This window comes from Sarcophilus harrisii, chromosome 2 (genome assembly GCF_902635505.1).
Source record: "Sarcophilus harrisii chromosome 2, mSarHar1.11, whole genome shotgun sequence".
NCBI classification, from domain to species: domain Eukaryota; kingdom Metazoa; phylum Chordata; class Mammalia; order Dasyuromorphia; family Dasyuridae; genus Sarcophilus; species Sarcophilus harrisii.
This window is the reverse complement of record NC_045427.1, coordinates 317,584,684-317,598,411: the sequence shown is the minus strand read 5'-3', so window position 1 is coordinate 317,598,411 and position 13,728 is coordinate 317,584,684.

Here is a 13,728-nt window from a genome sequence, read left to right as displayed (position 1 = left end):
AGATATGACATTGGAAAATACACTAGATATTTACACATCAGATCCCAAAGCTATATGAGAAAATGAAATGAAGTGAGAAATGCAGGAGTGTTTACAATCTTTGATAGCTTCCCCAGGATCCTTGTATGTGAACAGATCTGCTTAGATCTCTAAAACAATCAACAAATTAATTTTAAAAAATCAACATTTATTAAGCACTTATTTACACAAGTATACACAAGTGTATAGAAGAATGGAAAATAAATACAAGTTAATTGGGGGAAAAGGGTTAAGAACACTAATAGCTAAGGTGATTGGAAGGTTGTATGTTAAGAATTAGGTCCATATAGTTGGATAACAGAATCTGCTGAAAGGAGTAATATTTAGAAAAAGTAGAAAGGTAGGAAAAAATCTAGATAATAAAAGATTTTAAATGCCAAACAAAAATTTAATCTTCAACGTGACAAAGACTTACTAGAAAACTTCATTTTACTGAATCAGGGGTGGGGAATGCACTCTGTTTTAGAAGAATCACTTTAGTGACTGCATGAAGGATAGATTGTCTTTGAAAATGATTTGAAGCAGAGAGACTAAGAGGCTATTTTGCAGTAGGTCTGGGCAAAAAGTGACAAGGGACTGAACTAGGATCATGACTGTGTAAAAAGAGAAAATGTATTTGAGATACTGTGAAGACAAAAGCAAAGAGATTTTTTTATTATTCTTTTTAAAGCTTTTTATTTTCAAAACATATGCATAGATAGTTTTCAGCATTCACCCTTCCAAAATCTTGTATTCTAAATTTTTCCCTCCTTTTCCCCTACTCCCTCCTCTAGATGGCATGTAATCCAGTATATGTTAAACATGTGTAATTCTTCTATACATATTTCCAAAATTACGATGCATAAGAAAAATCAGATAAAAAGGGGGAAAATGAGAAATAAAACAAAATGCAAGCAAAAGCAACAAAAAGTGAAAAATACTCTGTTGTGATTTGCACTCAGTCCCCACAGTCCTTTCTTTGGGTACAGATGACTCTCTCCAGTAGAAGACCATTGGAACTGGCCTGAATCACCTCACTGTTGAAAAGAGCCACATCCATCAGAATTGGTCATCATATAATTTTGTTGAAAAGCAACAAGATTTAGGAATTGGTTGAATGTATGGGGTGAGTAAAGAGTAAGTAGTAAAGGGTAATACTGAGGCTGTGAACCTGAATGACTTGAAGGATGATGATACTCTAAACAGTACTGAGGAATTTTGGAAGAAGGTAAAAATTGGTTTTGGTGAAAAGATAATGAATTTTGTTTTGGAGATATTGAGATTTTTTCTTCTGGGGCAATTGGGATTAAGTTACTTGCCCAGGATCACACAGCTAGGAAGTGTTAAGTGTCTGAGATCAGACTTGAACTCGGGTCCTCCTGACTTCAGAGTTGGTGCTTTCTCCACTGCACCAGGACTGGAGCAGTGGAGATATGAAGATGTAGATGTAGAGGTTTGAGGATCATCTGTAGAGAGATGATAATTGAACTCACAAGAACTGATGAGGTCACCAAGTGATGGGAATGATTGTGGTCACTAAAAGAATATGGAAAGAAAAGAAAAGAAGGTTTAAAATAGAACCTTGTGGGTATAACAGCTTAAGTTTCGTAAAAGAGATTGAGAAGGATTTGACAGGCAGATGGCAAAAGAACAAGGAGAGGGCAATGTAAGGAAAATCCAGAGTGAGATAATATGTAGAAAGAAAATAATCTTCATGGATGATTATTGGTGGGTAATATGGGTAACTATTCATGGGTAATGAAAGCTAACAAATTAGTTGCTTCTGAGCTATGGGACCCTGACTAATTTCCAAAGGGTTCTGGCTCAGTGTTAAAGGGTTTTACACTTCAGAATGACAGAAAATCCTTGTTCTCCTTTATTCTTACGGGTTGAAGGGGTGCATCAAAGCTGAATAAAGCCAGGATAAGACACCTACCTACCAAGTAGATCTTTGTCCTCTAGGAGCTTTCTTCTTATTTATTTATTTACCAAATATATAGCATATAATAATTTCTTTCTCTGTCTCTGTCTCTGTCTCTGTCTTTCTCTATTTTCTTTCAATTCCTCAGCTTAAGTGCTAATTGCTTATATACAGAATTTAGAGCAGGAGTTGAGATAGATAAGCTTGAGTCTAGGCTTTAGTCTTTGTTGTTTCATCTGGTTTATATTTATTTTCTTGAATATTGATGACTAAATGGTAATCCTGAGATGGATATTTCTAGCTTTGGAGACAGTTTTGTGGGTTTAAGAGGTTCTATAAGAGGTGTGCCCCTCTATCCTAGTTATGATACTTCTGGAAGGGGAAATAACCCCTTCAAGAAAAGAGAATAAACCCAACTTCTGACTTAACTTGCCAGAAGACATGACCCTGTGAGAGATAGTGTAGAGATAAATCGAAGGTAAAGTGATGTTTCAGAAGTCCAAAAAAATGCTTCTTGTTTTGATGTTTTCAGTGTCAAATTCTCAGAGATATTTAGAATAGTTCTAAATTGCTGCTGAATGTTAAAAACTCCTTTAAGTCTTTTCTTGGTTTTATTTTTTATGTGGAGGAAATAAATAGCTGTCCTATACCTGATATACTGCATATTAAGTATCTTCCTCCTTTCTTTTGGGAAAATCCAGACATAAACTGGGTTTATTCCTAAGCTTTAAACTCCAAAGTGGGGTTATAAAAAGAAGAAAAAGAGTCTGCTCTCTTCTAGGTCTAGCAAATGTCAAATACTGTAAAGGGGTCAAGAAGGATGAGGCTTGAGAAGAGGCTATTAGTTTTAGCACTTAAGAAGTCATCAGAAATTTTGAAGACAGCAGTTTCATTTTAATGATAAGATCAAAAGCTAGATTGCAGAGGGTTTAGAAAATAATGAAAGGAGAGAAAGTGGATGTATCAAGTATAGATGACTCAAGAACTATGATTGAGAAAAAGAAGAAATATCTAGCATGAATGGTGGGATTTTTTTTAAGGATAGGGAAGACTTGATTAAGCTTGTAAGGCAACTACGGAAGGGAATAAATAGATATGGAGAGATTGAAGATTAAACAGAGAAGGAATGATAATGGGAACCATCTGCTGAAGAAGATGGGAGAGAATAAGATCAAGAGTTCATGTAGAGAAAGTAGCCTTTTTGAGAACAAGGAGTATCTTTTTTTTAAGAGACTAGAATGATAAAAGCAAACATTTAAATAACACTTACTGAGTTAGTACCACAGGAATGGTACTAATGTACTATTAATCCTTTCATTTTACAATTGATTGGGCTGATGGTATTTCCTCATATGTAAAATGACAAATCACTTCATTGTCTTTACCAAGAATACCCCAAATGGAATCATGAAGACTCAGACCTGACTGAAAAACAAATGAATAACTTTACCATTGAGGAAATTGAGGCAAATGGAAATTAAGAGATTTGCCCAACTTAAGTGTCTAAAGTCAGATATTAATTGAGGTCTTTCTGAATCTAGGCACAGCACTGCTACCCACTTCACCACCTAGTTTCCTGAAGTAAAAGGAGGAAATAGGGGGGAATGAGACAAAGATGTCTATCTTACTATCTGTCCTTCTGAAATCTTAATTTGAAGCATCACAGACAGATAATTGGGGTATCATACTCTGTGCAGCCTCTTTTTAAAATGATGGAATATTATATTCCACAGAACAGTAGAGTTATTAATTGGTTTAACTACTAGGTTAGGATAATATCCTTCCATATAGTGTTTTCTGGCATGAACAGATAAAATTGATTTTTTGCTTTTCTGATGTTTTCAGATGTTTTTGAAACTTAGACTTTCAGGCTCCTCAGTGACATTACATTTTTAAAATTTTTATTTTTTTAAAATTTGTTTTTTAAAAAATTTAATGGTATCGTATGTTTCCAAACACATGTAAAGATGCCACTTTTATAAGACTTTGTGTTCAAAGTTTTTCTCCTTTCCTCTCTTATCTTCCCCCTTGCCAAGGTAGCAAGCAATCTGATATAGGTTAAATATATGCAATTCTTTTTATTGTTGTTGTTTTTTGTTAATTAAAGCTTTTTATTTTCAAAACATACAAATAGATAATTTTCAACATTCATCATTGCAAAATCTTGTGTTCCAAATTTTTTCCCTCCCTCCCTTTCCCCCACCTTTCTCCCTAAATGGCAAATAATCCAAATTATGTTAAACCTGTGCAATTCTTCTAAACATAATCCCACAATTATCATGCTGCACAAGAAAAATCAGATCAACAAATGAGAATTAAAAACAAAATGCAAACAAATAACAATAAAAAAGTGAAAATACTATGTTGTGATCCATATTTGGTTGGCACAGTCCTCTCTCTGAGTGCAGATGGTTCTTTTCATCACAGCACCATTGGAACTGGCCTGAATCATCTCACTGTTGAAAAGAGCCACATCCATCAGAATTGATCATTACATAATCTTGTTGCTGTGTACAATGTTCTCCTGGTTCTACTCATTTCATTCAGCATTAGTTCAGGTAAGTCTCTCCAGACCTCTCTGAAATCATCCTGCTGATCATTTCTTATAGAACAATAATGTCCTACAATATCCATATATCATAACTTATTCAGCCATTCTCCAATTTATGGGTATCCATTCAGTTTCCAGTTCCTTGACACTACAGATTCTATTTTTTTTTCCTGAGGCAATTAGGGTTAAGTGACTTGCCCAAGGTCACACAGCTAGGAAGTGTCAAAGTGTCTGAGATCAAATTTGAACTCAGGTCCTCCTGAATCCAGGGCTGGTGCTCTATCCACTGCGCCACCTAGCTGCCCTTCCTTGACATTACAAAAAGGGCTGCCACAAACATTTTTGCACAGGTGGATCCTTTCCCCTTTTTTATGATCTCTTTGTGATATAAGCCCAGTAGAAACACTGCGGAATCAGAGTATGCACAGTTTTATAGCTCTTTGGGCATAGTTCCATATTGCTCTCCAGAATGATTGTATCAGTTCACAACTCCACTAGAATTGCATTAGTGTCCCAGTTTTCCCACAGCTCCTCCAACATTCATCATTATCTTTTCTTGTCATCTTAGCCATTCTGAGAGGTGTGTGATGACACAACATTTTTAAAGCCATAGAGACTTATGTAAATATATTAGGTTTCATCTGTTCCCTCCCATATCAAATTTTGGGGATGCCAGGATTTTCTCCTCTATTTTATAACTGGAAAAAGAGACAAAACACAATTTTGAAATAGAGTATAAAGTTAACATAGTGCTTGAGCAAGTGTAACACCAAGTCTCTTTCTGGCAAAGCAACTTCCTGGGAGGTAGCCTAGTGTAGTAGAAATTTTTCTTGCCTGAGAGTCAGCAGATCTGGATTTTAGCTTTGGTTTCATCCCTAATTATCTGTGTAACTTGGAAGAAGTCTATGTTTCTTATATAAAAATATATATGTATATTTCTTAATAGTATTTTATTTTTCTAAGTACATGCAAAGATAGTTTCAACATTTACCTTTGTAAAATCTTGTCTTCAAAATTTTTCTCCTTCTCTTTTTCCTTCCCCCCCCCCAAGATGGCAAGCAATCTAATGTAGGTTAAACATTTGTAAATTCTTCTAACATATTCATGATGTTGTGCAAAAAAAAGTCAGATTACAAAGAAAAAATTACAAGAAAAAAACAAGCAAATAAACAACAGCAAAAAGATGAAAATACTATGCTTTGATCCACATTTAGTCTTCATAATTCTATGTCTGGTGTGGATGGTATTTTCCATCATAAATCTATTGGAACTGCCTTGAATCATCTCATTGTTGAAAAGAACCAAGTTCATCACAGTTGATCATCATGTAATCTTGTTGATACTATGTACAATGTTGACTTAGTTTTGCTCAAAAAGTCTGTTTCAGTTAACCTCTTTATATCAACATTTAAAAATTTCTAAAATAGGAATGTCATCAAAACATCTATTAAGGACTTATTATATGCTGAACAATGTGTAAAATGATGGGAATCATTTTACAAAGGGCAAAAACAGTTCCTGTCTTCAAAGAGCTTGTAGTGTGAAAAACATAAAGCCATCAAATCCCACTGATGTGTCATTTATTATCACGTTTTTACACCTTTACTTCACATTGATATTAGATTTCATCCAGTCATTAATATTAGGATTCTGAATCTTCTATGCTAAAACAGTCCAATAAAACTTAAACTTGGAGCCAGCCAAAAAAATCTGGAGATTTTGAGAATTTCTATCCACAAGACATCTCTATCCTCTTTAAAAACAACAACAACAACAACAACTAATTACTCTATATACATAACAGAAATATTGAAAAGTAGAAGGATTGAAGTAAAAAAAGAAATCAGAGGCAAATAGAGCTCTGGAATGATAAAAAATACTTTGGTTGGGGAGAAGGAAAGCATTAAGTGCCCTAATTATAGTAGAAATAAATGAACACCATTGAGATCTATGAATTGTGTTTCATATCCATGGTCTATCAAAAATCATGTCCTCTATAGGTCAGTTGCATGTTCATGGTTTGAAAGGCAATCCAGTGGGTTTTGTGTGTGTGTGTGTGTGTGTGTGTAAGTTTTGATAAAAACTCATGGCAATATTGTCTCATGAGATGTCTTGTTATCTGCCTTTTAAGACTGAAAAGTACAGGATACTATATAAAAGGTAATTTAGTATTCTTATTTTCATGTGTAGTCCCGTTAAATATTTTCATTACTAGATTTATCCATGTATATGTTTGTTTTGAAAATAAAAAACTTTAATAAAAATTAAAAAAGAAGGGACATTAAAATACCATTCAATCCAAAAAAATAAAAAAAGGTTGAAGTCTGCTCTTAAGGCAAAGGAGTGACAGCCACTTTAGGTTGCCCTGGGGCTGGTGCTACTAAATGACTTCCAATGCTGGGTAAGTATGGCCAGGTCTCATGTTTTTCTGGGGTTCAGAGGCTCACTATTTGCCTTTTGTACTTGGTTTGGGTGTCTCACAGATTATCGATTGACTTGTAACCAGGACAGATTAGCCTAAGAGGCCCCCCAATAGATTCTCTGGTGAGGGATGCCCCAAAACTCTGATTCCTTGCCCTGGGGGCTCCTTACTCTGCATCTGCCCTCAGCAGCCTCTACCCCTGCCCAATTGGTTCTTCCAAAGTATCTTATGGAAATTTGTTACACTTCAAATATTTGTGGGTTCTGTCACTCCAAAACCAGTTTAGAGGCTTGATCTAGTGTTGCTCTATGGGACACTAGGAGAAACTCAGATAAAGATTTGTTTATTCTCTGCCATCTTGGCTCTGACTCCTTGAGCAAAACATAAATGAAAACCTCCTATACCGAATTCTATATTCTATATTCAGCACATCTGTCCAATTCATCATACTAAGCATTTATTACGTACCCACCATGTGCAAAACCTGATTTGTAATTTCACTGCTTTGGGAGACTTCCCTTAACCAATGTAAATCAGTAATAGTTCTGGAATTTTTAGTTTTAGAGGGTTTGGTGAGGGTGGGGGTGGGAAGTGACACAGAAAGGCCATGTGACTTGCTCAAGTAGCTCATGCAGTATGGGTCAAAGGCAAGTCTTGAACCCAGTGTGCATTCGTTATTCTCCCACCACATGTTTCTACAAACCAAGCAAATCAATCTACTTCTTTCTGAGCTTGGCATTTTATCACCTACTTTTTTATTTTTTATTTTATCATCTACAGTTTGTCCTTTATTGCTGAAATTCATTCTCTCCTTATTTCCACATTTTAAAATATCTGGTTTCCTTTCAGGTTCAGTTCATATGCCATCTCCTATGAGAGATCCTTTCCTCATTCCCATCAGTAATCAGAGAATGCTCCTCTTCAAATATGATTGTGTTTATACTTAGAGCTTCTATTTTATCCCAGAGGAAATAAGGATCCATTGAAAGGTTTTGGTGAGGTGAGTAATACAGTCAGATTTGTGTTGGTTTATATCCTTTTCTCTCCTCAGGCTCATCTTGCTACAGCACTAGCTCACTTGTTCATAGTAAGTTAAGGTTTATGCATTATGTTCCTCATAGCATTCCTATGGGAGTACATGGTGCAAGTATCATCATCATCATCATCATCTCAGTTTTGTGTATGAGACTTAGAGGCAGAAAGTTATTTTTCTCCATGTTACCCAGTTTGTAAGTGGCAGAACTAAGAATCTCATCCACATTCCTCTTGACTCTTTTTTTTTTCTTTTCTTTTTTTTTTTTTTATTTAATAGCCTTTTATTTACAGGTTATATGTATGGGTAACTTTACAGCATTAACAATTGCCAAACCTCTTGTTCCAATTTTTTCACCTCTTACCCCCCCACCCCCTCCCCCAGATGGCAGGATGACCAGTAGATGTTAAATACATTAAAATATAAATTAGATACACAATAAGTATACATGACCAAAACGTTATTTTGCTGTACAAAAAGAATCAGACTCTGAAATATTGTACAATTAGCTTGTGAAGGAGATCAAAAATGCAGGTGGGCATAAATATAGGGATTGGGAATTCAATGTAATGGTTTTTAGTCATCTCCCAGAGTTCTTTCTCTGGGCGTAGCTGGTTCAGTTCATTACTGCTCCATTGGAAATGATTTGGTTGATCTCGTTGCTGAGGATGGCCAAGTCCATCAGAACTGATCATCATATAATATTGTTGTTGAAGTATATAATGATCTCCTGGTTCTGCTCATTTCACTCAGCATCAGTTCGTGTAAGTCTCTCCAGGCCTTTCTGAAATCATCCTGTTAGTCATTTCTTACAGAACAGTAATATTCCATAGTATTCATATACCACAATTTATTCAGCCATTCTCCAACTGATGGGCATCCACTCAGTTTCCAGTTTCTAGCCACTACAAAAAGGGCCGCCACAAACATTTGTGCACATACAGGTACCTCATTCCTCTTGACTCTTAAGTCCTGTGCTTTTCTTTCTACTGTGCCTATAGGTACAAAAGTACAGTAGATATGGCCCACCCTTTACTCAAGAATAGGAGGGTTCTAATCACTCCCTGAGAAGAACAATGTGTTTGCCATTTTGAGGACAAACATAAAGCCATTTTAGCTTTAAGGTTTGTCACTGTTGAAAAGTACAGCCTCCTAGGCAGCTGCTTTGGCTACTGTCCCCAATTAACTTAGCCTAGTCTCAAAAATAGAAGGCAGCCTCTGTTCTGTTATATAATAAACAGTTCTTTATTTGAAATGACAATATTTACTTTTCCTATAGTGAACTCCAGCCGCCTACTAGGCAGTGGGCAAACAGTAGAACAGCCTAAAATGGAAACTTGAGAAGGCAGTTTAGCTAGTACAGTTTACTCTTAACTTTCTATTTGACCTACAAGTAATTAGTAGATTCCCTCAAATTTCTCCTCACTCTCTATCTGGCTTGTACAGTATCAAGTATTCCATCTGACTTTCAACCTCTAAGAATAGTGATTTGGTCTCCCCATCCATGTCTGGACTTTCTTATTCTAAATGAATCTGAGAAATGGAAGGACCAGAAATCATCTAGCCTACCCCCTTTGCTTCAAGTAAGCTTATACCTAACTCATCCTAATTAGATAAATATGGAGCTTATATTTTTAACATTTGGAATTTTGAGTGGTAAGGGAAGAACGAGAGTAATTATAACTTACACTTATAGAGAACTTTAAGGTTCACGGTGTACTTTTCTCACAACAACTGTATGTGGTATGTGCTGACATTAAATGACTTGCCCAGGGTCATAGAAGTAACAGGTGCCAGGGCCAGGATCCAAAATCAAGTCCTTTCACTTCAGATCATGATATTTTAAGTTTTTTTTTTATTTTATGGAATAAAACAAGCATTTTCATAGCATGAAGCTGCAAATTTGTTATGTACAACTTGATATTCCTTTTACATATATAATAAAGTTATCACCTAACTTTTTTTCTTCCTCCACCTTCAGCCCCAGAGATAACTACCGTTAGATACAAAGAGTTATATATATATATATATATATATATAGATAGATAGATAGATAGATATGATTATTCTGTATATACCTCTATTAATTGGTTCTTTCTCTGGATGCAGATAGCATCTTTCTTCATATTTCATTTATAGCTAATTTGAATATTTATAGTAGACAAAGTGACTTATTCATTCATTAATAAGGCATTCTTAAAACAATATTGCTCTATACAATGTTCTGTTGGTTCATTTCACTCTTCATTACTACATGCAAGCCTTTTCACATTTTTCTAAAATTACTGATGTCGTCATTTCTTATAACACAGTAGTATTCCATCACAATCATATACTACAACTCATTCAGCCATTCCCCAATTGATGGGCATCCCTACGATTTCATAGTATTTAAAAAAAAACTCCAATAACAATCTTTTATAGAATTCAACTATTTTTACAATAAAAAATGTTTATTGTTCTGTCTTATGGAGAAATAGAAGATAATTGATTTTACTACCATGATACTCATTCATATTAAAAATATTAATTCCTTTTCCTCCCAGACTAACTAGTTTCATTAACTTTTACATAGTCCCTTTTCTATCCCTTAAATTGTCTTGTTGCTCTTCCATCTTTTCCCAAATTACAAGCTTAATCTAAATTAAATAATAAATTAAAAGAGATCTAACCATTGGCAGAGACAACTAAGTGATGCAGTGGATAAATCACTAAACTTGGAATTCAGAAATCTCATCTACATGAGTTTAAATCCAGTCTCTGACACTTAATTACTGTGTAATCCTCAGCAAGTAATTTAATCCTGTTTGCCTTAGTTTCCTCATATATAAAATAAGATGGAAAAGAAAATGGCAAACCATTGCAGTATCTTTGTCAAGAAAACACCAAATGGGGTCACAAAGAATCAGATGCAATTCAACAACAACAAAACATTGGCAAATACACTATAATGATGACCTTCTGAACAATCAGCTGTCAATGTCTTTTTATTACTCACATCCACTCAGCTTCATGAGATTTGCTTAAGTCTTAGAAATGATATTTGAGTTCTCATAAACAATTTTTATTTATTTATTTATTTTTCCCTGAGGCGATTGGGGTTAAGTGACTTGTCCAGGGTCACATAGATAGAAAGTGTTAAGTGTCTCAGACCAGATTTGAACTCAGGTCCTCCTGACTTCAGAGCTTCAGGTGCTCTATCGAATGCACCACCTAGTTACCTCTCATATTCAAGTTTTTAAAAAGTCTTCCTGTCATAAGCATTTACATCTGTTCTTGTATTTTCTCTAATCTGCAAAATCAGTTCAGATGGCTCAATCATTTCATTAAATTAGAAGATTTGTTGTCCACATAATTTCTTTCTAGGTGAAAAATATTGTTCTATAGAAGCTCAGAGATTCTTTCCTACTTAAGAAACAAATATTAAAAGTTTTTTTTTCTTCCAAAATAATTAGAACAAAGGTAAATAAAAATTTCAGAAATTAAACTTTGTAGTGAATACTGCACATTCATAAACTCTTCTATTTTATGTGTCTGCCTAAGAGATTCAAACTCTAATACTGAGTATTTTCTTTTGAAACAGCATACCACAAATCTGGTATTTTATAATCTTTCTTTTTGTTCCTTTGTCTTCTCATTCCTTTCCCTTTTCCTCTCTAACCAAAGAAGATTTTGAACATATTCAGAAAGCTCAATGTATCTGAAAATTTGTGTCACAATATGTGTGTGTGTGTGTGTGTGTGTGTGTGTGTGTACACATAGTTGGGGTTAAGTGACTTACACCCAGCTAGTCACCCAGAGTCACCTAACTAGTAAGTGTTAAGTGTTTAGGAAGGATTTGAACTCAGAATCTCCTGACTCAAGGGCCAGTGCTCTATCCACTTCCCCATCTAGCTGGCCCGTGCCATTTTATTGTAATCATATTTATCAGCAGTTAATCACTTCTTATAGGACAGTTAAGCTATAGTAATTATACTGAAGTTCTATGATCTATATCTTTCCCCCAACCATTATGATGTTTTCTACCATATAAAACTCTGGTATGTTACTAGCCAGAATGGAGACTATACAAATATAGTACTGGATGAATTTTTACCACACCATGCTACTTTCTCTATTCCTTAAAGATTTAAATAATAACTCATATTTACATAATATACACAAAGTGCTTTAAAAGTATATCACTAGGGCAACTAGAATTTTTAAAAATCTATTCTATTCATTTTACAGTGGATAGAGCACCAGCCCTGAAATGAGGAGGACCTGATTTCAAATCTGGTCTCAGACACTTAATTCTTCCTAGCTGTGTGATTTTAGGTAAGTCACTTAATCCTCATTGCCTCCACAAAAAAAGTATATCATTAGATGCTCCCAACAACCTTAAGAGACATGAAATGCAAAGGTTATTGTCTTAGTTTCATAGTTAAGAAAATTAAGATTTGAACGGAGGTTGATCAATTTGCCCAAAGTCATATAGTTAGAAGATGCTGGAGCTTATCTCAAACCCAATCTTCCTCTAAATCTGAGGCTTTTTTCATTAAACCTTGGCTGCCTGTAAAGACATCTTTTTTGTGGTGTCAAAATCTTAGTTTTAAATTATAAAGAGTGTCTAACTCAAAAAGGATGAGGATCTACTAAATCCAAATGATCTCTAATGAACCCTATGTAAACAATTGATTCCTATAGTTTACAACAGTTGCAAAGTAGTTAGGTTTTTCTAGGAATCTACCCATCTTCTTGACTCTATTGCTTATTTCTGCAGACAAAACACCATATATCTTGACTACATATTTGCTTTAAGGACAATACTACTTGATACTTTACTACTGTGCAGATGGATGAGTTTTTTGTATAAAAGTTTAAAGTTTATCCTTAAAGATTGTTATAAAAAGAACAAATTATTAGTATTTTTTTATGAATATTTAACTAGTTACCAGGTTTTCAGTGATGAATTTAGCTTTTGAAGCACAACTTATTCTTGCAAACTTACTGGTACAACAGTTTTTTTTTAGCCAAATCCTCATTTGATCCATTTGGAAATTTTTTAAAAGATTCAAATATTTTTTTTTATTTTTTAATCATCAATGCCATTTCTCACCCTTTTCTTTCTATATATCAGTCCACCTATCTCAAGACTATAGAAACCATATACATATATAACCTATATCAGATTGCTTGCTGTCTTGGGGAAGGGAGAGGAAAGGAATGGAGGAGAAAAAAATTTGGAATTCAAAATTTTACAAAAGTGCATTTTGAAACTATCTTTATAGATAATTGGGGAAAAGATATTATTAAGTGAAAAAAATTGTCATTACACTCAGAAATCTTTTATTGTTGCCAAATTTTTCATGACCTCCACATTCAATTATGTCACCCCAAAAGGGGTCAAAACTCACAGTTTAAGAAACTTTGTTTTAGAATATGGTTGATACTTAATAAACTTATTGAATTGAGGGGAAAAAAGGACTATAAAATTCATTCTTATCTAAGATCCCTACTTATTAAATCTAGTGGACTTGGATCATCAAAGTTGTCAAGTACTTTGTATTGCCTGTAGTCCCACAAAGTCCACTTGCACATTAGCAGCCAGTTTTAATGTAGGGAAAAGTGTTTGGATATGAATTATTTATGCAGCTTCATCCTTGGTGGTAGAATCATTGTATTCTGTCCCATTGGCCATTATACACAGATGCCTCAGTTTGGTAGATATTTTAAAAATGCTTGATGAATGGAATTAAATTAAAATATAGGAATTCTGAAATTCTTGCTTAAATGAAGAAAAG